This window comes from Harpia harpyja, chromosome 3, assembly GCF_026419915.1.
Source record: "Harpia harpyja isolate bHarHar1 chromosome 3, bHarHar1 primary haplotype, whole genome shotgun sequence".
In the NCBI taxonomy this organism is placed as follows: Eukaryota; Metazoa; Chordata; class Aves; order Accipitriformes; family Accipitridae; genus Harpia; species Harpia harpyja.
In genome coordinates this window covers 3,419,013-3,443,932 of record NC_068942.1, presented here as the reverse complement: position 1 = coordinate 3,443,932, position 24,920 = coordinate 3,419,013, and the positions used below count along the sequence as shown (strand labels likewise).

At 43.8% G+C, this 24,920-nt stretch overlaps 1 protein-coding gene across 6 annotated transcripts in view; it reads left to right on the top strand.

Annotated features, from left to right (window-relative positions):
• The first annotated feature begins 2,328 nt into the window (after window positions 1–2,328).
• The window catches only part of PKIB (cAMP-dependent protein kinase inhibitor beta), a 56,526-nt gene continuing 33,934 nt past the window's right edge, over window positions 2,329–24,920 (top strand). Inside the window, exon 1 of one of the 6 annotated variants that reach the window (XM_052781195.1) lies at window positions 2,329–2,435. The gene's annotated coding sequence lies outside the window, so the exon portion shown is untranslated. Of the gene's footprint in view, window positions 2,436–2,853; window positions 2,988–3,030; window positions 3,306–6,370; window positions 6,437–13,077; window positions 13,190–24,920 lie in introns of those variants that run through there. The other 5 variants (XM_052781190.1, XM_052781193.1, XM_052781192.1 and 2 more) reach the window with 5 other exon arrangements.

Here is a 24,920-nt window from a genome sequence, read left to right as displayed (position 1 = left end):
ACAGTAAACCACAATCTTCTTCATTAATTTCTCAACTGGAATTCAAAAATAGTCATCTACAGTATTTTCCTCACTGGGTTGTTTCCTGTGATAGCAATCGATTTCCTTAGAAGCTTCTTTGGGATTTAGTCTTCTATTGTTTTCTATCAGAAACATCCAACAATATGTACAATACAATATAAAGAAAGAAAGGCTTGGCATGAATATTATTTAAGTACACTAGGATTTTTTTCCTAATCCTGCAGATGTCTAAAAATATAGAAACTGCACAGAGCTACAACATGAAAAGTTTCTCAGCAAGCCTTACAGATATAAAACCTGTTTTTCAGGTGACATTGATTTTGCTATAAGGAGGGAAAAATGAAAATAAATGAAAGAAACAGCAGTTTACAATAATGAAAGGGAAGAGAAAACCTGTTGTGGCTCTAAGTGGGATGCTCCATGTTTCTGTCAAGGCGTGCCCACAGCAGAAAATAAGTTGATCCCAGCTGCTTCAAAACAGCTTTCCACTACTGAATATCACAAAGGTGACTGGTGACAGGTTTGCAGGAAGGATTTTTCTCTCAGTGCCACAGTGGGAACATGCATATCCCTGAAGAAGAACTTCTTGCCATGTAGTGACCATCTCACTTCTTGGCAGCGACAGTTCTTCCAGGCATTGGGTTTGGGTCTGATTTAAAATAAGCGTCTGAAGTGCTCCATACCAAACACCACATGTGAAATCCCACCTGTACTCGGCAGACACGGGTGAGGAAAGCATCTCGTACTACCTCCGAAGAAATAATACCACTACAGCAGTCTGAAGGAATACGCAGGTTAGGTTTTCCCTCAGAAGACATCCAGATGGGCTAGAAAGATGTCAAGGCAATATTCACAAGCTAAATCTAGGACTGCATTTTGGCACTAATATCTGTAATGACGATACATATGGTGGTTGGGTGTATTCTTCTTTCCTCATGTGTCCTTATGCAAACGAAGCACTGTAGGTGATCAGTGCACTGAATTCCAGTTTCTGCAGGAAAAATAAGCTGCTGAATGTAAATCTGTAGTATAAATACTAGCTTTATGGGAGAATAACTGCAGGTTCATTCTTCTGAATAAACTTTTCTTATAACCCAGAAAATGAAAGACATCTCTCATTTATTTTCGTCATTAAGCTAAAAATAGTAGTCATAAGGGGTTTTTTTGAGAAATCAGACCATCTGCCCAAATAATAAAATGAATGGCAAAGAGACTATTTATTAAAGAAAAATATTTTAGAGGGAGTAGTGGAATGACTCCAAGCTCTTATACTTTAAGAGGACATTTAGAAAGACCTAATAAAAATGTAAGATCACCAATTCCAAGCCATCACCTGAGTTATTAGGTATTTAAAGTTCCCATTGTAAATTGGATTACTGTAACAATATGGCTTAAATAGCCTTAACAATACATCCTAAGTATTCTAGGTCACACCAGAAAAATGTAAAAAGAAAACCAAGGGATTTTAGGTTCAGGTATGCCGACTTCAGCTTCAAAATGGGATAAAATTTTAACCCTCTGACTCCCTTTATTTGTTACCACAAATAAATTTGATAAAAATCTTGACACAGTTTGTAGTGTAAGCACTGAAAAACCCAGGTACCATGATACCTATCTTCAGCTGAATCTGTCCAGTTCTCAGAATATCAGGTATAAATGGAAAACCTCTGTGCAAGTTCCCTTGTTGGGCAGCTATGACCGGATCTAGGGAAACGGCTGGATCAAGGCTCCCATAAATATGGATTGCCTGTAGTGAGATTTTCAGAACAGTTTAAAGGGATTTCAGAATAGATAGTCTAGAGTCTTTTTGGTACAATGTAAAAAAAAAAACCCAAACACAAACCTGTATTAATAATCAGTGCCTGAGATTTCTAGGTCTTTTAAAAAGCTTTCAAAGTCAGTTTGGTGTAATACGGTCCTACACACCCACCTATAGGGAATGCGACTGTGCCTTGATATGCTCTAAGACGCCAGGCGTTAACTTCTGCGTTTCCACTGAAACGCAGTAATTATGACAGAGAACTTGCAGTATTCTTCACAGGGCAACCTTTTAAGAGGAAAAACGCAACAGCTGCTGATTTCAGGCCCAGGTTGGATTTTTTTCAAGCTCCTGGGTAAAGGCACGTCCCAGAGACCAGAAGTCTGAGGACAGACTAGTGCAGCTGCACCACGGTCTTTCCCTGTGCCCTACCGTAAAGCTGGTGGCCAAAAAAGGGTCACATATGGCTGCGTCCAGGTGCCAACTCTTCGCCTTGTTTTCACACAGAATTTGTCAGACCGTAGCTGCTCGCGTCGGGCCGGAGCGGGAGGATGTCCTGTGTCATTTTGCTGGTGCAGTTTGAGGGACTGCAGTCAAAAAAAAAAACCAAACGTGTCACACGAAGAACTGAAGACTAAACCGAGCAAGGCTGCAGGTAAGAGCTGTTATTTTTCCCCACCATTTTGGGGTGACCGGGCACCGGGGCCTGCTCTCCTCGCCGCCATCAGTTTGCTGAGGGAAAACTCGGTGCCTCAGGGGAGGGCCACGGCGGGGGGGGGGAACGACACAGGGACCCTCGGGGTAGACAGGGACCCTCAGGGCAGACAGACAGACACCCTCGGGGCAGACAGAGAGACAGGGACCCTCGGGGCAGATGTCCCTCTACGCTTGTTGGAGGTGAGGGGGGGGTGTCCTCGGCCAGCACCCCTTTCCCGCCTGCAGAAGGTGTGTGTGTGTGGGGGGGACGACAAGCTGGTCCGCCCCACACTCGGTATTTCGGGGACTGCCGCCAGCGCCGAGGGTCACCTCACGCAGGCGGCCCCTCGGGGCTGCCCCGCCGCGGCCACCTGAGGCGAAGCGCCTGAGGCGGGGAGCGGGGGGGGGGGGGGCGGGCACGGCAGCCCGCCGCCTCCCGTCAGGGCCGCGGCTCCCGGCGCAGCGCGGGCCGAGGGCAGAGACCCGCCGGCCGCGGCACCTCCGGCGCCGGGTGAGTGAGGGAGGGAGGGAGGGAAGGCGGGCAGGGGCGGCGGCGGCGCCGGGCGGCGTGTGGGGAGACGCGGGAAGGGCCGAGCGGCGGCCAAGCGGAGCGCTGGGGGAACGCCCGCGTCCCTCCCGGCTTCCCCCGTCCCCGGCAGCGGCCCTTTGGTTCGGGCACCCCTTCGAGCGGCATCGCGGGCTGTCGGTCGGGGAGAAGTGACAGCCCGGGTGCTGTGGGAGAGGAGAGCCGAAGGAGGGGGCTGAGGGTGCTCCTGGGGACGTGAGGTCCCACGTCCCGCCGTGTCCCGGGTGTTCGGCGTGACCGCGGGTAAGTCACGGCTCACCCGCCCGAGGTGCTCCCCTGCGATTGACCGAGCGGGTTGAATGCTCGTTAACGCTAGGTATTAGGGTTTAGGAAGCGCTCGGGAAACTGGTAATAGGTGTCGGAAAGAGACTTGCCTCTCGTCAGGGGGAAAACTCAAAATGAGTTTTTCTCCGGCAGAAGAGCAATCAGAAGTGCTCCGGGTGCAGTTTGTATCTACATCTCCTTTCTGAAATTGTGTTTGTGTGGTGAAATTAATCAGTGGTGAGACCGTGAAGAGTAGAGAATAAAAAGATCAGCTTTGTTTACGTAACGACACCGCTTAGTTATATTAAAATACATCTCTGAAAAATAACCCTTGTGCGTGAAGTCCTTAATTAACGTTGCATGGACAAGGTAATGAACAACTAACATGCAGTTTGTTGATGCAAAAGACGTTCCTAGAAATTCGGTTAAAATACATCATTGACTTTCATCTTTCCAGGATTGCAAGGAGCGTCCTTGTACTTTGATCACTCGCAAGGCAGGAATTTTTCTTTCCCATTGCGACAAAAATGTTGGCAGTAGGAGAATTTTTTCTTAATTCGGTTATGAATGATGCTCCTCTGCATTTGTTAAAAGTTATTTGTGCACTCTGAAGAGCAGGCAAGTGCTTTTAGGGAAGGAAGAAGTAAATGAGTATTCAAAATATTCCTGAAACAGTAGACGAAATGATCTACAGTGTGCTGTTTGTCTGGTTGGTACAGATACACCCAATTCTTAAAGACCTGAATTTTTAAAAGTAATGAGACTTTGGTCATTCCAAGAAAATCCCAGCCAGTTTTGGGGACGTTGTGGTTAGGACTGATGAATGTGAAAAGATGTAGGGCATGTTGACTTACTAGTATAACTTTGTCACCTTTTGTAGCTAAAAAAAAAAACAGTTTGGATGAAATATTTGATCAGAACAGGGATCTTGAAAACAGCTGAAGGAAAGACCATGACACTGTTTGCCTTTCCTCACTGAAGAAGTCATGGGGATGAGAATGGTCTGGGGTTTTTTTTTTGCTTCTGTTGTTAATATTCCCTTTGAAATTATGAACTTGAATGTTTGTGCTATGAAGTTTATGGAATGTTGCATTGTGGTTGATAAAAAATACTTATATGGAAGTAAGATAAATTGAAACTTCACTAGAAATACCCAAATAACTTCTACAAGCAATGACTTTACTGTGCCATTAGAGTGAAGGTTTAGTTCTGTAGGTTGGTTTTGAAATACACCCTGTTGGAATAGAGACCAGTCTACTTTATTTTGTCCTAGACATGTCATGACAGTAACAAATCTAAGCAAAACAGTGTAACATACATCAGTATGCTATAAAAATATAAATGAGCTTCAAAATTATGACAAGTTTAAAAAATATTGATGCAAATCAGGAAATGCAGAGAGAGAGAGAAGCTCAGGTCATGTTGTTAATCTGTCTGGAAGTGCAAAATTGTTCCCTTGTGTCCATTTATTGATCTATCCTGTTCAAATTATACTTTCTGTTAGTATAACGATGAGTGTTTTTAATGAATCATTCAGAATGTACCTGCTTCCTTCGATTTCTAAAACCTGGGATGAAAATCTGTGAGGAATCACATGTGTAGTTTTCTCCATCGGCTAAAGATCACTCTTGTGGGAGATTGTATGTTCCTTGAACTCCTGCCGGGCTTTCTGCTGGACTTCATTGATTTCTCTTTCTGGTGAAGATGCTCCAGGACCTTGCTCACTTCTCTGGGCATGGCTCCCTCTTGACTGGCTTTGGGGGAAAAGTGAGGGAAATTTCTGTGCTCTCTCCGTATCTCGATGGCCAAAGAGCCCTCATTCAATGCAATGTCTCCCCAGTGTGCTCCTTGTTCTCTCAAATGGTTTTGCAAGCAGTGAAGCAGTGCAGGGTTTTGGATTGATGGCTTCACTTGTTCCACTCTATGGCATCCAGACCGGTCACTCAGACCCATGGGATCGCCACCAGCACTGAAAGGGGAGAACTGCAAAAGTAAATCCAAGCCATCTTGTCTGGTAGAAGTGTTTGGACGTCTGTGTTAGAATGGATTAAGGTTCTGGTGTTTACATTTTTACAAGGGGATCATCCAGATTTTCATTGCAGCCTAAGAGTATGGCTTAGCAGAAATCCTAGAAAGTCAGGAATGGTGATCTGTTTGTGAAAAGCTCCAAAATCTGGCTTTCCTCATGTGAAATAATGTCTTCTGTACTTGACTTAATAATTCTGGTTTTAGAAGTTTTTGCCATTTGAGTTTTCTGTTTTTTGTTTCTTCCCCTCTGTCCTGACTATATTCTTTTCAACCTGGTTTCCTAACGAGATGAAGCTAAAACAATAATGCCATCTTGACTGATAGCCCCCCTCATTGTCCTGGAGTAATTTTTTTACCCCTGGGGATCAATTTCAACCTATATAAATAGAAGAGTAGAGATTTCAAAGGAATAAAATTCTTACAAACCTCAAGACTGCTGGTGGCCAGGAAGATGAGAGAGATGAGGTTGATGCCCCCACTGAGGGAAGAGCTGTAGCAAGCATTCAGCTTATCAGACATGAGAAAATTTGTGTGGGTGCTCCGTAGGATGCTGACCTTCCTAGCTGCTGCTACTCACGGAGTCAGCAATTATATTTTTCAACTTCTCTGCTCCTTGGGAGTGCAGAGTCTTGGAAGTTTTGAACATGCCTTTTTTCCTCCATAGTCCCCTCAAAAGAAGCTCTATTTGTCTGAGATGTTTCTGGTAATGACATATATATAAATGCTGTTGTTCCTCAACTACCTAAACTGACCTGTTGCTTTCCTAGCCCATAATTTAAAACTTCTAGCTAGATGCAGGGTTGATAGCTGATGGTGCAGTAATTTTTCTTTTGTTACCTTGACCCAGTGCAAACACTCGATTACTGTGTTCATAATAAAACCTACTTTCTTCCACAATCAGTTTCTCTGAATTGCTTACAAGTTTTTGATTAGACTTTAATTTGCTTCTTACTGCCACTGCTGTTTCTTCTGGTTACGACTGCTTCTGAATGTCCTCTTTTGCTTTCTCTGCATAGCGGGATGCTGTAGCACTCTTCCTGTGTCATGACAGGAGAAGGATAATGGAGGAGAAATGTAAAGAGGTATTGTGAGTTTATCTAGCAAGACCTTTATAAATACGTGATGCTTTTATTGACTTGTAAGTGGTGGTTATTCTGATTATTCTGTTACATAACTGAAGTTAAGAGCTGTATTTATGGGTAATTGCCCATTTTCTCCTTCCTTGTCTTTCCAACATTAATACCATCTCAATACATCCTTTCATCTCTCTCTCATTACCTCCCTAAAAAATTGCTTTGGGTGTTTTTTTTGTTTTGTTTTTTAGAAAGCTATAATAGTGTAGTAAGTTGATTTGCTAGGTTTTTTCCTGTTGTAGAAATCGTATCAACTGGACTTGCTCTCTGGGCATGAACATACATAAGTAAATGAAACCAATTTAGTGAAGTGCTTAGTGGATAATGTTGATTTCTTTTAAGTGTTTGTCTGCATTCAAGTTGCACTAAGCTCTCCTTTACATCTTCTAGAAATCGTTTATATATTATTAAAGCCTGTATTCCTCACCAAAGACAGAGCGCCGTGCTTGTATAGCAGTTACATTTGACTTTAGTCTCCTGGTTTATATTAGCAAGAGGAGGAACAAGGCGCACAAGAACGTCTCTTGCACTGGGAACAAGCACATATGCTCGCGTAACATCTTGCTGTGCCTCGTCTTCTTGCACTTTGATGGAGCCAAACATCCTCTCTTCCCTGCCGCAAGGACCTGGCCCCAGTGGGCACGCCGGGCTGGGTGCCATCCAGCTGGTTTAAGAGGCAAGTCCCACAGCGGTTTCTCACCCCCCAGCCCTCACCAGCAGTTGCATCACTCCCAGAAGAGCGGGATGTAGCAGCGTACGTAGGTGCTACCCAGTCTGTTTCAGTTAAGATGCATCCAAGGGATCTTAAAACCCTGCCAGTAGAAGTGTTTAACTTGAACCACTGCAACAGATTGGGTAGGGTGTGCAAACCCGTGCCCTTACCTTGGCAGGTCGGCGAAGGGCAGGGCCATCCTGCAGCGAGGGGAGCGTGGCCCCTGCCCGTGGGCTGGGGTGGGAAAGCCAGCCACGGGGCTGAGAGCAGGAGCCCTTAACACGGTTCAGCTGCGGCCGAGGTAGCACGTCCGAGTACAGCCTAAAAAAACATTGTCAGGGAAGGGAGATGACGATTTTGCCAGTGGGGTCAGGTTTGCACCACCCATGGGAAGACGTATACCTTGAGCAGCCTTTGAGCGTGGAGCTGTGCCAGGTGACCCCAGGCTGAGGCTTTTGGACAAGGGGTGTTCAGCTAGCTTGCCAGAGCACAGTAAGTGCTGAATATACACGGCAGAAGCTCTTCTGCATGTGCTTGCTTTGGTGTGTAGCACGCATCTTTCTGTGCTGACCCCAGAGGTGGGGCCAGTTCTGTGCTAGGTTGTGCTGCAAGGACGCGGCTCTTAATTAAAAACCTTGCATTTTCTGTGGTGTCCTTAGGAAGATCCCAGAGAAGCAATTGCAGATCAGGGAGCACTTCTTGCTTTTTTCTTCTCTAATCCAGATTAAGCAGTATTTGCTGCATACGTAATGATAGCAACACATTATTTTACTCTCTGTTGGCTTTCCCTGTCCTGTCCACATGTTCCGTCCGACAGAGGAAGGTGAAGTGGGTTGGTAGTACACAGTACTGTTTACGTCTGCAGATCTAAACACCTGCTGATGCAGAACAGGGGAATAATTTATGCTGCTTTCCAGCCTTCACGGGCAAATGGGCAGCCTTTTATTTTAGCCTTTTTCAATTACCTTTGAAACTAGTTTACAGAATTCTGTGGGAAACCCACAAGTTTGTCCGTAGGCTCCTGAGTAACCTGTAACTGCGTTTAGTAATGCAGCTGCAGAGTTGTTGAAATGCCCTTGGAAGACATGCTGCATTCAACGCCTCTTGGGTAGGTACAACTTCCTCCTCTGCAATCAAAATCCCTCCTTCGGAGTCAGCCTTGGATCAGATTGACATCCTGCAACTCATTTTGCATAAAGAGAAGCCAGGAGGTCAATAAAAACAAGAATTAAAGTGAATGCCGCTGGAGTACGCAAGCCGTTTTTACAAGACAAACCCAAATGCCTTCAGATCTCAGGGTTTGGTCTTTGTGATTATTATTCCTGATGGAGCAGGCTGACTTGTTGAAGGGTAATGTCACTAGGATACTCTTCATGAACAGCATTTTGAGTTAGTTGTGAATACAGAATGGTTAGCAGTACCTGAGTGGTAGGCCTTAAAAGAAAAGGAACAAACAGAAATGAAAATGAGGAGAACCAGGGAGGAAGGAAGTTTCAGTTTGTGTGCCCAGAGCACTTTTAATAGTGCTACTTCTTCATTCTTTCAGGACAGTATTGCATTAAAGCATGTACATTTTCCCCATGACATAATATATTCTGATTAGGAAACATCTTAGAGTGAGTTTTTATGTGGAAGCTCTGTGGCTGTGTGTATATATTCATGTACACTACAGAAAACACCTGCAAGTGTGGTATTTCATGATCTCTGTAGGATGTCTAGTGACTGAGGCTGAGATACCAGACAGGTGTTAATAAAATTCACACAACTATGTGTTCTGTCTGGATAAAGTATTCCCTTTTGCTCAGGCTTGACACCTCCTTTAAGTTTTGTTTTGCCTAGTTTTGAATCTTGTGTCATTTGTATCCTCTAGCTGAGCGCCTCACCCATTGACATTTATAATTTCTTCATTACAAGGTATCTTGCTTTTGCTCAGACAGAAGCAGAAGCGTTGGCAGCTGTTATATATTTCATACTAACTAATGAAAGTGCTTTGTGACATGTCACTGTGTGATGCCAAAGAGATTATCATTAAGGTGAGTCTACACCCTCTGCCTCATCAAAAATAGCTTTAATTCTTGGGCAATATGTGGTATGCTTTGTTCATAAGCAATTCATATCTACAAAGGTGGATTTTACAGTCCTTAATTAAGAGAGTTTCCATTTAATAGTGTTGGTAAGATTTGTCCTGTAAGTATTTATATGGAGACGCTGGATGGTCTCTTCTGTCTGTTGCAGATGGGGTTTGGTTAGATAGGAGGACTAAAGGAAGCGGATGCCAGGAAGATAATGTCTAGAAATTCTGTCTCTGAGTGGACAAGCAGTTCTGACAGTAGTATTTGAAATGTAACCAGAATTTCCCCCGTGGTACCAAGTAGCAGGATGTGGTTTGCCTAATACCTGAAGTATACACATTTCTGAGGGCTTAGCTAGTTGTGAATAGCACTGTTAGCTTTGGCAGATGATATAACAAGGTGTTAAGCAATCATATGGCACTTTGTCTTAATTTAAATCCCATATCCAGTGGGAGTGCTGGAGCTTTTCTGCTGCCGTATGAATAAAAATTTGGAGGATTGGCTTTATAAAACATTCTGCAAAAAAGGGAAGCCACCCTGGAACTGAGGAGCAGAGCAGAGCTCTGTGTTTCTGTTGCTACTTCTTCTAGAGTGTGAACGGGATGCTCGTACAGAGACAACTTCTAAGTAAGTGGAAGATGAGAGGCTGGTTTAGCTGTAATCCTGCCTGTAGCAGAGCTGGGCTTGGACACAGGAACACGGCTCTACCCCTGACGCAAGGAGCGCAAAGATGCTGTGGAGTTGACAAGGGCTGTCAGCGCGATTCACCTTATCTCTTTCCCTGTAAAATAGGATGCCCTTTCCTTCGGGGAAAGAGCCATTTTCTAGAGTATCAAGAGCATGATGGTCATGTCTGGAGCAGTTGCCCCGCGAGGAGAGGCTGAGGGATGGGGCTGGCTCAGCCTGGGGGGAGAGGGCTCCGGGGGGGCTGGCAGCAACCCCCCTGTACCTGAAGGGAGGTGGTGGAGGAGAGGGAGCCAGAGAGACACGGGGCATCAGCTGGACCAAGCAAAAGAGGTTCTGACGGTACACAAGGAAAAGGCTTTTCCCCGGGGGCCGGAGAGGGGGGCAGAGGCGCAGGCTGCTCAGGGAGGCTGTGCTGGCTCCGTCCGACCGAACTCGGCGCTGAGCCTGCTGTGGCAGGGCCGGACCAGAGACCCCCTGAGCTCCTGTCAAGGCTGAGCTGTCCTGCTATCATTGCAAGTTCAAAGCTGAGCCTCTGAAAAGTTGCTGCAAAGTCCTTGTTACTGTCTGTGCATGAAAAATGTAACAGGAAAGAGGGACCCTTATTTCCCAGTCTGAAAGGCAGCCAGTGACAGTACCTTTAATAAGAAATAAAAAAATAGATGCTTACAACAGTGTAGTGGTTTGCAGCCCCTGCCTTAAATATCTTGCCAGTATAATCTGTCTAAAATAGGTTACAATTCGATGTTGTAAAATCATTTCTAAGTGTGCTGCACGTGCTCTGTTTCAGGCTGCAAGTCTAATTCAGTTTGCTGCTGCTTTTTTTCACCTAAGGAAAGCTTTCTCCGAGGCACAATATGGCACCATAAATATGCAGGGATTTCTGCAAACATGTGTTGCTAAAGTGTTAATGTGGTATTTATGTTCTGTGTTCAAAACCGAAATGCTGATCCTATTGCTTTCTTGGAAGTAGGCATCATGTGCAATGGCATGATTTTGACATTTTAAAGAAAGGTCCCTCAGTGGGGATGGGGTTCTTCTAATATGTCTCACTTGGTTTTCTTCCTGGGAAGCTCAGGTATTAGAAATTCTGTACTACCTTTCTTATGTTTTCTCTAAATGTCTTCTCAGAAGAGCTGGAGTGCAGTGAAACCTCATGATAATGAAGTCTCCAGAGAAGACAGCCACTCATGCAATAATCTGTTATTAAGACTGTGGGTTGCTTCTGTTTAACAAAAAAAAAATATTTAAAAAAAGTAAAATAAAAGCAATTCCTCCTAAAATAGATATAGCCTCACATAAACAAACATCAAGCAAAAAGCTCCTCTCTCTGTTGTCAAAGCTGTTTCATAAGCAGTGATTGAACATGTGTTCCCTGAGTAGCATAAAAGAGTTTGCATTAAGAAGCCAGTGGCGCTTCCAACCACCTCCTCGCTCTTCCCCATCATTACTCAGAAACTGTCACTAAAAGTGCTTGCTGTTTACCTCAGAGAGCTTAAAAAAGCTTAAGAAGATGAGCATGTGAGGGTTGGAGGAATATTTGTTTTCTTTCTCCTTGAACTTGCATTTGTTTGCTGGAAAAGCTAGAATTGTGGAAGGAAGTGAACTGAATAAAAATAAATCTCGGCTGATTACTAATGGAAACATCCTGTTATTGATGTAGTTGGAAGCTCTCCATTTTACTATGGAAGGTGTATAGCATAGAGCCAGAGCACGATGCCTTTAGGAAGAAAACTTACTGAAAAGGCAATGCTAGCTTTTTCTGTTCTGAATTTGTAGGTTTAGCACTTACAGTCTGAAGAGAGTGTACACGCTGTCCACACAGTTCCTTTTATTAATGGGCTAATGCACTTTTATGTTCCTTCTCTCCTTCCAGATTCTCATTACTTACAGGTAGCTAGAAGTAGCACTTCAAAGTAAACCAGAATAAATGGGACGATGCGTTTCTCAAACAGATATCCCAACAGAGTCAGTGTATTGTTTCTGTTCTAGCAAGTTTTGAAAGTAAAAGAAATAAATATTAATTCATGATACTAATTCATTTACCTTTACTGATTATTAAAATAATTCCAAATGGAAACCTACTTGTTATAATCACATTTAAGTAGAGACAATTTCTTTTTTTGAGTGAACTGTAAGAACTCATGCATCTTACCATGGAAATTGAATGTTATTACAGAAACTTAGCTATCTTGAATGGATATAATCAGGCATTCAACTGTATATTCACTGTGTTAATTAAGTGACTGGCTAACAAGCCATCCTTTGTAGAGAGTTAAATTATGTCATATAAAGAAAGAGCAAACAAATTTGGACGCTGCTTTAGAAAGAAGTAGTAATTGGTGAAGCATCTAAAGAGTGTAGAAGAAAGCTGAACATATTTACGCAGCTGACCTATTTTGCAAGTCCACGTGGAGTGATATCTGCCTCTTGATTGTGACTGCCAAAAAAATCAATTAAAACTTCATACCATACTGATCTTAAAAGTTGCTTGTTCTTTAGATTTCTGTAAAACTTAGAACCTGAAGTTCTGTTGCTTAAAATTAAAGATTTATGCTCTGGAAGAACTAAAAGATGAGATTCAGAGATGCGCTCTTCTTAAAAACTGAACTTTTTGAGTATACTTAATCACTTGACCAGCTCTTACTCTAAATATTTTAACTATATAAGTTTTCTAAGCATACATTTTGAAAGGAAACGGTAATTTATTTATTTAAATCTGTATCTTGGCCTCATTTCTGTACCTTTTCAGAATTTAGGAAAGAGTGTGTAAGATTAGGAGTGAATCAAAGCAGATTAAAAAAAGGTCAATTTAAATTTTGGATGGCGCAGTGCCTCCCCACCACCACTGCCCCCCTCCTCCCGATGCTGTTCCATTTGATTAAAGCAACCAAAAAGCTGGGATTTCCAGTCCAGACCTTTCTGTAGAGCTACCATTCAGGGTAGGACTGAATGCATTTGTTCCTGCTCTATTCCTGGTTGAGAACTGGAGAATAGAGATAACAGCCGGACTGCTGTCTCTGGAGTGAAGGACGCTTCCCATAGTCTCAGTTTCCTTGTTAAGAGTTTCCAATGTCAGTATTTCATAGAGGAAGAAAAGCGAGGCTGACAGCCTGAGCTACCATCTGACGGGAGTCACGTTGGATGTCGAGATGGCAGTGGATCGGTTAGTTGTGTCTGTGACAAGTGAGGCAGTCCAACAATTCAGGCAAGAAAAGCAGGAGCCCATGGAAGGTAAGGCATAATTACCATTTGAAATTAAACTTTTCCCAAAATGGGGATATTCGTTCAGATGTCTCGCCAGGAGGTGGCAGGGGGATATGGTTCCACTCCTCCTGTGCCAGTCTGAACTGCCCCAGCAGACAACAAGCCAATCTAGACAGCTGAACACAATATGTGCAGGATGAGACCTAGTTCTGATTTTCTAGTGTCCGTCTTGACGTTTCCTATGTTTTGGGGCAAAGGCCTTGACAGAAGTGTACGTAGAGACGTGCTCTTTTGATGGAGACCTTTTTAAGGCTCGATCTCATAAGAGAGAGTGGAGGGTTCAAAAGCAGGAGGATAGATGGCTCATCACTAAATGGGATGTGATGAGGGGGAAGATGCTCAGCCTCAGGCAGCATGGGAGCTAAAAACAGCTCGGTGGTGTTGGAGCTGCGCTTGCACGGTGCCAGCACAGCCAGTCCCTAACTTGGGAGCAGCTGGAGCTGTTCTGGGTTTGTTCAGAGGAGCGAATCCTCAGAGGGGGGGAAAAACCTGAAACTGAGGAAGGAATATCACATGGTCATGTCTGTTATCAGTATGGGAGTTTCAAGAATTGTTAAGAAAATAAGCATATGGACTGTATAAAAAGCACATAGGCTTATTTTGAGTGGGGAACATAGCAGACACTCTGTTCTCTTTTACATCTCTTCAGAAATGTGTCTTCACACATTTTCCTGTAGATTTGTGTCTCTGAATTTAGGGAGGGAGGGTGAGGAGGTGGGGAAGCTGAGGAGGGAGAGATGCTGGGATCTGACAGAGATTAGCAGCAGTTTGTTTGCAAATGGAAGCTGCCGTGATGTGTTATATTGGTAATTATGTTTCAGCGGAAAAGCTGCCTCTCAGGAGAAAAAGGCGTTTCCAGTAACAGCTCTGGAGTTGTAGATCCTAGGAGAAATGCCACCCTGCACGAACGTGGTGCTCAGCATTTGTTGGTGAACTGTGACATCTGAAATGATACTTCCCTAGATGAAAATAGAGCTTAACCGTGCTAAACATTCACGAAACACTTATTGAGACTCCAATTTTAATGTTTAAACTGTGAACAAAATAGCAGGAAAAGCCCACCACTAATTCTATGGCATCTGCTTTCTGGAGGAAATTGCACCCTCATTTTCTAAGTTAGAGGAACAAGAATAACAGTTTTTTTTTTTTCTCAGATCATGGTGCTTTTGGTAATAAATCGCCGGAAAATAGCTCATGAACTGTCTGTACTTCTTGTCTGGGGTGCTGAGTTTGTGGTATGTTCACTTGAACGCCCTGGGAAAGGCAGCCGGCCGTGGCAGGGGGCAGAGCCGGGGTGACGGGCCAGCGGGCAGTTCGGGGAGGAAGGTCTGCAGCGCGTGGAAAGGCTTGAGGACCCCTTGCTGCGTGCTGTGCACCACGGCTTTGACAACGGGCGTCAATGATCCTGGGCAGAGGAGTGAGATAAAAGGTTGGGATGGTTTGGTCTTATAACCGAAATGGGCAGGATGACTCTAATGAGACCTAGCAAATACTTTCCTAGTCTATTGAGGAGAACAGCAGGTGACTAAATGATTGCCTTTCGTGACAGCAGTTGTACGTACCCAGGTGTCATCTCATATTTTGGGAGCTGTGGCAAGTGTTCCGATGCAGGTTACTTTCCTTCTTCAAGGTTGAGGACACTTTGAACAGCCTTTGAAATCTTGGATCTCCCCCTCCTCCATTAAAAAACAAATGGATGCTATAAAAATACCAAGGCTAGAACATTTCCTCTGGTCATAAATTTCCCACAGGAAGATTGCTCCGTATTCAACAATTTATTCACCGGACTGACATTGATGCGTGGGTTTAGTAGGGTTTATTAAAGTATTTTCACTATTCCGAAGAATAAAACTGTACTGGTGGTTTTGCACTATTTTGCACTGTATATGCAGTACTAAATTGCACTGTGTGAGGCTTCTCCTGTTTTGGTGGTGAAGACTATCTTATTCTCGTCTCCACAATTCAGGAAGAGCTCTGATGTTACAGTGTACCAGTGGATCTGTATAACCAGAAAAGATACTGGTAATCAAACATGGAAATCTGTAGGAAAGGTCATTTTAGTTACCAGATTCATCTGCCCTTTTCCCATCCACTAACTTGCTGTTTAAATGGCTGTGGCATGGCACAGATTTGTTACTAATCCTTGCTTTGAATCAGCAGTGCCTACTCAATAATGTAGGAATGGTACGAAGCTTTAGATTGATGGATGGTTCAGATTAAAAAACCGACCAAACAAAGACCCAAAACAGATCAAAAGAGCTTTTCTATTACACCACCAAATTGATTACTTCTAATTCAGAAATTCATTTAAACCTTTCTTATCTTTCACAACTTGATTTTGGAAAGGCAGTTTTACCATGTAACCCCCATTTTTTGTCTTTGTTTCCCTGGGATTCAGTAGTGAGGGCAGCTATCCAGTTAATCCAGAATGAGCTTCAGCAAAGCCCAGATGTTGATGGGCGGCATAGCAGTACCTCCCAGCAGTGTAGCAAGTGCCTCCTTCTCCACATCCAAGAGCGTGGGACATGGGGAAGGGGAGAAAGATCTGCAGCTGTTTGCTGCTTGTCGTATCACATCTACTGAGCGTTCACGCTGCTAGCTTCAGCCCCACACCCCCACCTCTGCTTGGTGGTTTCATGATCATTTGTGGCCCCAATCGCTGCACCGTTCCTCAGCCGTTTCTCCAGCCTGCTGATGAGCCGCATCTGGCTGTCAGAGCTGACCTGTGCCAGGGTCTAGGCTGTGGCACCGCGCAGGTCCCTCCGCACCGTGGTTTGATGGTGAGGCTTCTCCCAGTTGGTTATGGGGTGTCCTGCATTGGGAGTGTTCCTCTGGGGCTGGAGGCCATCCCTCAGTTGGGGATCTGTGAGGTAGCGGCGGGTTTTCTCATGGATCTCCACCTTGCACTAAAATGGAAAAATGTTACCTTCTGAGTTGTGAGATGAAGCCTTCAAAACGTGGACGAGACAACTGTGTCACCAGGGAAGTTTCTTGAAAGACTGAGGAGTTTTATCTTCTTCTCATGAAGCAAATGAGTGATGTACTCCGGATTCCGTTGTGCCAAGTGGGTGATTATGGAAATTCATTGTTTGTGAAAAAGTTTATGATCACAGAAACAGAAACATTTGTTGGCACCTAGGTAAAACATGCTGCACAACACAAATGTTCTGCCCTTGCACCGACTGGGCACTGTTGTTTTCACTCGATTTGTTTTTCTCTACAGCCACTGAACTACTCCAGGTCCATTGAACTATTTCGGGTCACTTAGTAAGCAACCTGAAACCACACTCTACTAAATACAGCTTTCCTGGGTCTGTAGGTTCAGCGTATTTTCTTGCAGCGTGAAATCTCAGAAAGGCTATTAGTATATCCTGACTTTGATTTTTCTTTTTATAGTTGTTTACGGTGTCAGATAAAATTGCCACTTGCACTGGTAAAAGACTTGGTGTGAACTTGCAGCTCATTCTCCTTTGACTAAGTTATTTTGTCTGTGTCAGTTTTTGATGTCTGGTACCCATTTTTCAGCCTCCAATTCTGTAGTTGAAAGACCACAATTCCAGGCGAGTAGTTTACTTGTAGATGTTCCTGCCTTTTTCTTCATCTAAATGTAATTTTCATATATGTATTGAGTATTTTGACAGTCAGATGTATTCGAAATGCACATCTCTGAACAATCAAATATTAGCTCATGAAATTCAGTAAGCATGAAAACTGAGAGGACAGTGTAGGATGGGCTGACCGATGCATCCTAAGAAGAATGTGTGGTAGGAAGAGCCTGGGCATTAGGCACAAACCCCTGACTAATGGTATTTGTGGAAGGGTAGCTTTTGCGCTTTTAACAGACATGATACTACTGCTAAATACCTGCTGTCTCTTCTCCTTCATGCTGCCCTCAGAATTCTTCAGAGAAGCAAAAAATCACTAAGGACAAATAGTGAGAGAAAACTCAGAGCATCGTATAAGAAGTTGGCTGTAGAGCTTGGACATCCTTTAGTGGGAATGGGCATGCTTGAATGCTATGCATGAATATTTTTCTGGTTTTGAATAAAACCCTGAAAGGAACTTGGCTGAATACACGAAATACTGAGGCCTATGCCATGTGTCCTTTCGTTTCTGTGAGATGTATCCTGCCCTATTTCTATTTCTGTTGGGTTTTTATGCATTTCTTTGGAAGCAGTGCATCCTTAGAAGAACTTTTTAGCAGCGCTTTCAAGAACAGTTTCCTGCCTCAAGAGGTACTTTTAGCCAGCTTAGACCCACAGCTCATCAAGGCCTAAGGAATGGACCACCCAGGATTTGAAGGATAGAGTCTTGTATTGGTGCCTGTCTGCCTTGTTGAGCTTGAGGGTAAATGAAGGCGAATTTGGTTTCTGACATAATTCAGAATATCTGCTATAAATTGTGCCTGGCTACATTAGCCTCTCAGATGGATCTCTGCGGCATAGTGGTACACTGGCTCTGCTTTTTCTTTGGTGATGTCCTCCATACCAAGGGCGATTAAAAATCTGTAGATCTGCCTGCTTGTCGCTGTAAAGCTGCGTGGTTGATTGATGTGTGGCCTGAACATATCCTTGTGTAGAGCATTGACGTGTGAACTGCGGTCAGACTAAGCCGCTGCATTTGTCCTTTTCCTCAATATGGGTAAAGGGAAGATTTCGTTCCTGGAATGGACAGAGGGAATGCTGTTGCTGTGCTTACCTGAGAGAGAGGTGGACCAGGAGTAATACCTGGTGAATTAACATCAGAATTATGTTCACTTGCAGACTGCTAAAAGCTGCATAAGCAGTCTCCCATCATTTTAAGTGGTATACATAGCAGAGAGAAGAGCAAGAACACCACCAGATCGCCTGAGGTTTGGTTTCACAGCACACTGAATCCAGAGGTGACCTTCAGTTATCATCAATGCGATATTCTTGCATACACAGTGTGCCAAGGCTTCCTTCCATTGTTTTATTTCAGGTTTGATCTCAGTGATACCAGATGTGGAATAACATGTGGTCAGTCACAGTCTGTTAGGTTAAAAGAAATGTTAGCAAATGCGATTATAGAGCCTGCACGACGGAGACCCTTGTGCTAACAAATGCAATAGTTCCTGTGCAGAACAGTTTGGGTGGGGGGAAGGGAGGAGAAAGCGCAATGATAAAGTGACCTGAAATTGGGGAGGGGAAAATGAATGGTGGATTCAGCAGTGAATCTGGAGGTAGGACAGTAGTTTTCAAACACACTTGCTTCTCTTCAGGCATATCATCAAGGCTTCAGGCTTATCATCCTTCTGCTATTGACATCAGTTATGCATCTTTTTTCTTTTGTTTTGTTAATTTGCTACATGCAAATATAAATACTGTGTTTTCACAATGTGTAAAATTGCATTCCCCTACTGATAGCACCAAGGAGTCTTGCAGGGGGGATTGCAAAGCACTTGTAAAAATCCTGTTTGATGGATGAAGCTATAATAGAGTATGCAGAGGTTAGGGCTGGGGTTTAATGATTCCTGCTTTCCCTCTCCTGCTCTTTGCAGAGATGCTGTTGTTCCAGGGAGAGCTAAGAGGTGCAATCCTAACCCTCAGGGAACCCCTTGGGCTGCAGCTGTGTCTGGCCTGCACAGTGCAAGAACAAAGACTGAAGAAAACCCTTTTCTGCTTCTGCTGTCCTTCTCCACCTCTTTAGGGATCAGATATGATTTATTGTCTTCCCTGGGACTGCCTTCCCTTCACCTCCAAATGCCATTCAATCTTTTGGCAAGCCCTGGTGTGCCAGCAGACTGCTTCAGCTGAACATTGGCAAGTGACCACAAGCTGCAGCTGGGGTGTCTCTGGGCCTCTGACACCCTTTTCCTTCTAATCATAGGTTTTAAAGAGGGATTTAGTTTTGGAGCTGCTGACTTCAGCTCTCACATCTATGCTGATGGCTTTATTTACGGCAAATACAGCACATAAATTGTCATCTCCTGACTGCCCAATGTCAGGGATGTCTCTGTAGACAGGAGAGCAGGTGTTGATTCTTTAGGGCATTTGACTTTTAAATTTCCTCAGCATCACCTTGCTTTAAAGAGCACTGCTTCAGGGATTGATTGCTCCTGTTGCTGCCCTTTCAGAAGGGCAACCTGCAGCACTGCAGGGCTGCCTCTGAAGCCAGCAGCAGAGAGTTGCTGGGCTTCAGGGATGATCAATATGGAAAAAAGCTATGTGTTCCATCTCTTTGTGCACTGTGAAACTTGCCATTTTACCATTCAAGCGGAGTTCAGCACAAGTGGAGGGGTCACATAGTTTCAATAGGAACACTAAATTGATAATGTTAACGTTCTTTTCTGATTGAGCTCTTCCAGTCTTCAGAGTGCTTTTTCATTGTCTAATGCTTCTTTGAAATCAAAAAGCTAAACTGAATGAAGAGTTAATAGGATCCTTTCCCATTTTTGTCAGAAAGCTGTAATGTCTTAATAGCCCAAAATACCCTTGTAATTTTCCGCTTTCAGATTCTGCTTTCTACCTCTCCAAAATCAGCAGACACATTTGACTTCTCCTTGCCATAGGAGGGACTAGTCCTTCCCCTCTGCAGGGGATTGCTGTGGGGCTAGTTGGAGATGGTCTCACACACCAGCTTCTAGGGGTGGAAATCATGACTGAAAATGTTTTTTGTGGTCTTCTCTTCGTTAGAAACTTGATGTTGTGCCTTGCCACAGCACTGGGCAGCAAACACCAGACTACAAACCTTGGTGTGCTGTGCTGTTCCACTGCTTGGGTGTCCAGAAAGGAATGGGTTTTCTTAAATCAATGTTGACTAAATGACTTGGACTGCTCTTTGTTATAGAAGGGGGGGGAAGTTTTCCATTTGCTTTGAACTGACATACTGGGCATTTCATTTGGGGGAGGGTCTATTTTTGTGTTTGTATTTTCCTCCAGAGCATAAGATCAGTTGAACTGGTTCAGATCAAATGGCTATCTAGTGCATAGTATCTTGCTGCTGAGAGAGGGCAAAAATAAGTGCCTAGGAAAAACACTATAAACACATGAGAGTACTTCCCCCTGTGTATTCTCCATGTGCCCAGTGCTCAGCAGCTCATGGGTTACTTGAGCCAGACCCAGCATCTTTGTGTTTAATGGCTGTTGATAGATTTTGCTTTCTTCAATTTTTTTAATGACCTTCTCAACATTATTGATTACCTCCTGGACCTCTCAATCATCTCTTTAGATTGAACCCAGTTTTCAGATCGAGGATAGATTTGCCACAGACATCCAGAAATTGCCCCTTGAAGCCACCTGCATGACATCAAGCAAGTTCTGTCTTGGAAACAATTGAGATGTGTTACCTATTGATTCTGTGGACATTTGAAATGCTACAATCACGTGCAATGGAAAGCAAACCATAAATCTGTGGAGGTGTGGGAATTTGCAGAGTGTTGGTTTCTGACAGAGATCTTGGTCAAGGGGCAGGACATCCAGGATGATAGCCACAGTCTTCTCAAAGCCAAGCCTCACTGCTGCCATAATTCATCTTTCTTTTGTATGTCACTGCTGCCTCCTCATTGCCCTCTGCCAGCTGGTGTAATTGTCTCCTTGTTCCTACCCCAGCTGTAGCCATTGCTTTCTTGTCCACTTCAGGTATATAGGGATATCGCCAGCGCTTTGCAGGGTAAGCAATTTTGAAGGCAGAAGCATTGCTCGTGCCTGTCAGCACACAAAGAAATACTGAGGTGAGAAAGTGTGTTATGTGTCGTGAACACCCTTCAGATCATCTACCTCCTCTTTTGCTTTCAGAAGGTACGTGTCGAGATGTCCCAGAAGAAGAGAATGAAGCAGGAACTAGTCACAGCTCTGGAAGAAACAGAAGCAGTCCTGGTGATTTAAGATCCTATTGAGGAGGAGAGCAGAGCTCCTTAATGTTGTATTTGAAGATCTGAAGAAAATATATGTTAACAAAATGTCTGAACTTGTGTAATTAAAACTAAAGCCTATTTACAGTAGATGATTTTTACACTCTGTCATTTAACTTAAGTTCTTAGAGATCCCACATGAGAAGTGCAGATATTCAGCAGTTCTGCAAATTGGTAAGTAATTCAATAGGTACTTACAGCCAGGACTGTTAAGGGAAAGATGCTTAATTAGGCCTCATTAGTATAGACAGGCTTGTTTTTGAAAAATTGTTTTTCTGTTGCTGAAAACAAACTTCTTTGGGGTGCTCATTCCTGAATGTTTTGAACAGACTTTGAGTTTGAAATGCTTATCAGTAAGTATTAATAACACTGGGTATAGAAAAGTTTTTTTTCTCTCTCCAGCTGTGAAATTTCTTTTGAAAGTAGTAGAATGCCCTTGCTTACTGGTAGAGGAAAGAGCTACAACTGTAAGTAGATGTGGCTTAAGCATAAGATTAACCTACTGATCAGCTATAGACATTTTTTTAAACTTGATAAAAGAACTCATGAAATGCCATTTTTTTACATATTTCACTGCAGATAATGCTTATACACAAGTTGTGTAGCTTAATAGTTTACAACATGGGATCAGAAATTAAATTGACCTCCTTTATCTGTTCAGCTGTAGAGCCCACATATCTTTGTGTCTGGGAATGGTAAAAATGTGCAACTCAATAAGCTCCATCCATTTTTGAAAGATAAGCTCCTCAAATATGAGTTTACAATGTGGAAATCATGCCTGCCAATATCCTTCATGTTCAGCATAGGCTGTATGAGGAAGATTAAGTCATTGTGCATCTTCTCAGGGTTCAAAGATGCTTCACAGAAGGCAGAATTCCTTGCTGCTAGTCTAAGCCTATACGAAATCCCCCTCTGAGCCCTGTCCTGCATCTGAGATCCTGGAAATGCTCCCCCTGACTTCAGCATGAGTTGGATCAAGTATTCGATCCATGTTAACTTCACATCTTTATTTCTTTAATATAGACACCTTTGTTCATGCTTCAGAGCCTCCAAGGACTGCATAGGCACCACACTGCAGTGGGAAAAGTCACTCAGGTCAATATAATTATACTGGATCCAGGAGGAATTGTGGTAAGGGACTTTTTCATTGGAGAGACCATGTCTAAACCTCTCACAAAAAGGACGGGGCAATCTCTAAAGCTGCTCTGCATGCCCATTGAAGATGTCCTATAAAAGCACTGTGCAGTCTAAACTGATGCCATATTTACATATTTCAGAAGAAAGAGCAATTTGGCCTCTTCTGGCCAGAGCAATGCTGTAATTTGCAGTCATGGGAATAGGTAGGAAGCCTAAGGAGAATGGTTTGTCCGTAGGCTGAAGTTCTGGTCCTTCCCCTGCAGAAGAGCTGTACTTGGCCAGTAAGCCTGTGCATTTCAACAGTTGGCATAAAATGCCTTTCAGTAGAAGTCAGCACTTTGGAGGCTGCTCCTAACAAAGGTGCAAACTCACCTGAAGGCAGAATGAGGCAACTGGTAAGTATGTCAAGAGCTTAATGGTGAGGGCCTGCATGTATAAAAACCAGTTCTTTAGCAGTGTCTATAGGCTACCTCTTTCTGCATGTGATGGGACAGAGCTGTCTCCTCTGGGTTGCCTTTCTCCAGTCTGTGGCATGGAGAAAGAGCAGATGCACTTGGGTGATAAGTGTTTGGAGGTGCCTTCGCCTCTCATTCCAAAACAAGCAGGAGTCAGGAGTGTTTGTGCCTTCACTGGAAACAGAATGTGAACAACAACAAAAAGAGTAGCTACAGGATGCCATTTCTTTCTTCTCTGTTGGCATGCCAGTTGCCTTTTACAGTTTTATCTTGAGAATGATTGGGAAAGGCATGGCTACCTTGGGAAAACAGCAGCAGGTGAGCATCTGGAGAGTTCACTGGTATTTGCCATGACTTTCTGTGATGCATAAATCAGACATCTGGGTCCTTAAGGCTGTGCTCAAAAGCATTTGTCTTTTAATGGCTCTCGGTAAGAATCACATTCAAATCCCCTGGAAGTTTCATTGTACTCCGAACAGGTCAAATGATTTGAGCACAGACAGAAGTGAGGATGGGGTAGGGAGGCGAATTCCTAAGCTGCGTGCACCGACGATCTCCAGAAAGACTCAGGCCCCGTAAGAAGGAATGCCCCCACCCCAGGATGGGCCGGACACCTCCCTTGTTTCACCGGCCAGCTAGCTGGAGGCTTCTGCACAGTGCTCCTGTTTATGTGTTTCACAGGTGGGGGAACAGCCACGGTTGAGGGTAAGGCCTCTTAGCTGGAGTCTTGGGGGACAAAGGGAGCTTTGTATGGGGGTTGGCAGGGAGCGTGGTCTCCTGTGGCTTGTCCCGCTCCGGTTCGCAGGGGGGTGGCTCTGGCCGGGGACGCATGGTGGACGCGACACCCTTCCCCGATGCAGCTGGAGGAGGGGAGCGCTGAGCTGCAGCAGGCAGCCATTCCTTTTACCTTTGGCTAGAAACTCGTGGTCTTTCAGTCTAAATCCCAGGTAAATGAACACCACAGATCCTCTCTGAGGAGACAGGGCTCTGTCTTCAAATGTTTTTGAGCCTATTCAAGCAACTTCTGGCTATGCTACCTACAGCAACGGGCTGAATGTGTGCCCTTCTTCCTCACTGCTTCAGAGGGATGTTGTCGGTTTTGGCATTTTCAAGTTTAGATTTAGTACAGCATCAGCCTCATCAATCACGGTATGAAGACAAACCCTGTCAGAGAATCCAGGCTTTATCTTTGCTTTTTGCGCTTCTCCGAGACACAGAAAGAGGAAGGGAAAAAAGCTGTCAGATGCTTCTAGGTGATAGTACTGAGACTCAGAAATTAAAATTGGACTAGGGCAAAAAAATCTTTACTATAAGTGCCAGGGATGGACGGCTGAATCTGAAAAGGGAACTCAGAAGGCAGACTTTCTGACTTGTTTTGCTTCCTAGTTCTGCTGTTCTCTTTGCTGTTTATGGACCAAATTTTTATCATGCTGAGTTTATTTCACTACTGTTTTACACTAGCACAAAAGGAAAATACATTATCAAATCTAGTGGGTTTGTGTTTGCACTTGTATAAATAATGCTTTAGCAAGCTATTTATTAGTTATTTCTACTACACAGCACCAGGGGATGAAAAAGAGTCACAGTATAGATGTGCTTATGTGAAGATTGTATTCCTAAGGGAGCACTAAAAAAAACCCCAGCCTAAAAGGCACATGCCGTGTCCACAGTCCAGTATTCGGTATTTGAAGTTCATACACATAAGGACAGTAGTAAAAGAAGGCAACCTTAACAGAAAGCATGAGTTTAGCATACATTTCAAAACTTGCAGTACTGACAGCTTCTACAGCACTGCTGAGTCAGCTGCGTAAGGGTGAAAGATTTGTGATCTTGCTGTCAACAAAAGCATATGAAGACCTGCTAGAGAATGTAATGAAAATATACGTGAAGTTTTTGACCCTCACTGCCTTTTTTTTTTATGATGACCCTTATTATAAATGGATATGGAAAACAAATGAATCATCATTTTCCGGTGGCAAGTATAACATGATATTCTGTTCCTTATCCGGGTTTTTCCTGTGTGCCTGTGTCCGAATGCCTTCCAGGCTGAACTGCGTAGTTAATTAGTTATTTACGACAAAGCTCTTTCAGGGGACGGTTGACTGCTTTTGTGTGTTTCACTGCATCAATTATGTTGTTGTCTTTAAACTAAGGATTTGGGAAGGGCAGGTTTTGAGTTCTTTCCTACAGGCTGATAAAGCAAAGGAGCCCACAGGCAGCTTTCTCAATTGCTGTA